Raw genomic sequence first — 3879 nt, 5'->3', positions numbered from 1 at the left:
AGCAAGTTATTGTACATGGGTAAATAATGTATCACAGACAAGAAGGAGACAATTCAGTTTGGAAATAGCTTTAAAAATCTGCTTAAAAAAACAATAGAAAGGAAAATTGTTTAGTCAAGTGATGACTGTATGTGAGCATGTTAGCTAAATATTTCAAAATCTATTAGTGATTTCAATGTGAATTGAATTACATTGGGACTAATCAATATTTAAAAAATAAACAATGAGTAGTGTCACTTATTGACTATTCAGATAATAACTGAAGTTATGATGGACTAAAAATCGTTACTATCCTTAGAACTGCTGCACCCACAGGTCATCTGACTGTATTTCAGGCACTTGGCAACTGGCTTGCATTTGCAACCAGTTGCAGTGTCATATGGAAACATGACTGTGATTTGCAATGTTTTTGTTGGTTTCCAGAAAAAAACACTTATTCAGAATGGATTCATGTAGCTTGCTTAATAGCAATAACAATAGCACTTAGACTTATATACCATTCCATAATGCTTTATAGCACTCTCGATGCAGTTTACAGAGTCAGCATATTGCCTCCAACAATCTGGGCCCTCATTTTACCAATCTCGGGAGGATGGAAGGCTGAGTCAACCTTGAGCTGGTGAGAATCGAACTGCAGATAGGTGATGCTCTTACAGCTATCACAGAAATGGGCATCAAATCAAATCAGTTCACATGGTGACCTGCTTAATGACTGCAACAACTTATGACCAAAATTCAGGGCCCAACTATGATCATTAAGTGAGGATTACCTGAACAATATTATAACTGGGGAGTCATTTATGATATTAGCTTTGGAGTTTGTTTCTTATTATGTAGCGAAAAAAAATCTGTAGCATGGTCTCTTACATATCGATTTATTTAATAGGTAGATATGGTGCCTATTTTTCTGAAATGAGATTAACAGATTGCTTGTGTGTATTAAACTGGTATCTAAAATCTTAGATTTCCATACCAGATGTAATGATTGTAACTGGTATGTTGCCTAGCTATTACATTTTTCAGGCCACATGTTCTTTGTGTCATGCCTGTCGCTCTCAAAACATACTAGCATTCTCCCACCCACCCCCTCAAAACATTCAAATATTATAAAGTTTGTAGGTGAAACAAAACTGGATGGGACAATTAATAATCTGAAGAAAAAATGGAATAAAATGTAAAACAATCTTTATAGATTAAAGAAATGGACTGAACAAATTATGCAATATCATTCATTAACCATCTATACATGATATTTTTGGCTCAATTAAGATGTTGATTTGGACATTCAAGCAATAAACTGGTCATTGCTTCCAAGTATAAGGGAGTAATCTCTCTTCACATTGAGGATTAGGGGCTAGCATGATTTTGATTTTGCTGAAAATTTTTAAAAAATGCTGAAATTTTGTGGAAGTGCCAAATTTTGTAAACTATTGGTGAGTTTACTGCCAAGATCTTAAGCAATTTTGTATGATAGTATTGAAGATCTTCAGAGATTTTGGTGCATTCTTGTGAAGAACATATGTGAATTTGAGGTCAATAAAAAAAGTTTTGCATAATGAATGGCATATAGAAGAGTTGGGTCCCAGATACCATTAGGCAATTTATGAAGGAACAATTGAATAATGGCAAGCTCATTCCAAAAAACATTTAATATTTGACAAGTCCGAATTATAGATTCTGTGATTCTTGATTGAATCGACATCTGACAAGTTTCAAGATTTTAGAAGAATATTAAGAGATTCATTATTAAAGACCATTTATGCTTACTCTGAGAACACAACACATTTTATAAAATGAGTTTTGTAAATTTTAATGATGGTCAGGCAAAGAAATTGTGATAATCCTTAAAGAAAACCATATGAAGGGTTGTATTTAATTCCCCCCCAAAATACTCTATGGGAAAAATTGTTTGTCTTTTCTATTGACCAATATCTTCTTGCTCTGACTTGAAACTTCATGGGACAGTGCGATGCAAGTCCATTGTGAATGTCAAGGATACCCTCTACTGGTTACCTCAATACCTATTAGGGATAAAATCAGACACTGTAGCTTCTGCCATTTATTATAAAAATTAATAAGTTCAGACTCTGCAAGAACAGAATGCCATTCCCATATGAACAAAAATACCTGTTTTGATTCTACTATCTACAATGCATGAAAGACATGCTTGATTGGTTTTTATATTTATCATTATGATTATTTTTTAAAATGATGAAAGTTATTGACTATAAACAAACTTTTAGTTACTGAACCCTCCATACCATTTAACTTTAGACTTAGAGTTTACTTTTAAACAGATACAAAGAACAAAAGAAGGCTTCAATGTTCCCTGTTGGCCATTCATATATTTCACCTGGAAAGTTAAACCCATTTACCATTTACAACTGAAATGAACTGGTTCTGACTCATGGTGAGAAGAAAGTAGAGGAGAACATGTATATATATATGTTTATGTCTAAGTGAAAGAGAATAAACAAACTGAGAGCAGTTTTACCCTCTCTGGATTGGTCTTCTGTTGAATTCATGTGGGGTAGACTAGAGATAGAAGTATCAGATCCCTCTTGTGTTTGGCTGTTATAGCCATACCTCAGGAAAAGTCCAAAGAACTATCAGTGGACTTTCTCAAACAGATCAATATTGTGCTTCATATCAGCCAAGCTGTTATTCACGCCAAAGGCAGTTGTTTCGATGAAGGGAATGACTGAGTGCACAAGTTCACTGTATCATAGTCTACAGTTTTTTTAAAAGAAAAAACTCCTCTAGATGCCTTCATTATTTATAGGTAACAAATACAGCAACTTCAGTTCAGCTATATTCTGAACATACTTGATACAAAATTTGTTCTGTTTAGCATCAAGGTTGAATACCTATTTATATGTTCAACTTTATATATATTTACAGTCATAAATTATTTGGAAAACAATGTAATTGTTTTGCTTTTCTCAAGACACATCCAGTTTCCTTATTTCTGGTAAGAGTGGAATGTTTTTGCACTGCCAATATTGTGATAAATATTGCAAGTTTGTGATTTTTTTGTACTATTTGCATATGTAATTACTTGGGGAGCATAGCTCATAAGTGTAAGTAATGAAAGCACTCTTAACTGGTTAGAAAAATCAGGGAAGATACAATTACACTGTATTTGAGTTTGCAATCCTTTCATTCTTGTAAAAACAAAAATCACCAAATTGTGATCTGCATTTCCAGGTGCTTGAATGGAATTTCAGAACACAAACATGATTTGTAGCCCAGGTGCAACCCAGCCTCAACTCACCATAACATCCTTCAGTTTTCTCAACCGTGTTATGTAACACAGGATCATCTCCTGGTGGCAACCAATGAAATGGTAGGTATTCTGAACCTGCTAGTTGTTTTCTTTACAGAGTTGTAAACTCCAGTGTGCTTAATTCCATCTCTTAAGTGGACTGGGGTAGCCTAACCATTCTTAGCTTTATAAATTAGTAGCACTGAGGTTATATAACTGCAATATTCTGACTATTGGGCTGGCTCTTAAAGTTTTTCACAAATTAGCTGACACGGACTTGCACATCCAACACATAAAGTACTTGATCAATAATCAGTTACTTCTGGTAGAGTAGTTGGTCCCATTACTGGGCACCCGGTGACTTGGAGCTAGTATCTAAAGATGCCTTTAGCAAGTCAGTTTGGGCTGGTAAAGGAATTGTATTTTACCAGAAAATTCAATACAGTGTGCATTGCTTTTGCTCTTTCTGAGTATTTAACTTTGGATCTTATTGCATCACCATTTTTATTCTACCCCATTTTAATAATCTTAAAGGGGAAGGCTCATAAATCCTTCAAATATATCTAAGAAGCATCTAGACATATATATCTTGGCCAGTTTTCCTGATATTATTT

Source organism: Natrix helvetica (genome assembly GCF_964273705.1).
Source record: "Natrix helvetica genome assembly, chromosome: 5".
Lineage (NCBI taxonomy): Eukaryota > Metazoa > Chordata > Lepidosauria > Squamata > Natricidae > Natrix > Natrix helvetica.
The sequence above is the reverse complement of the archived record's forward strand: the minus strand, read 5'-3'. Positions refer to the sequence as shown.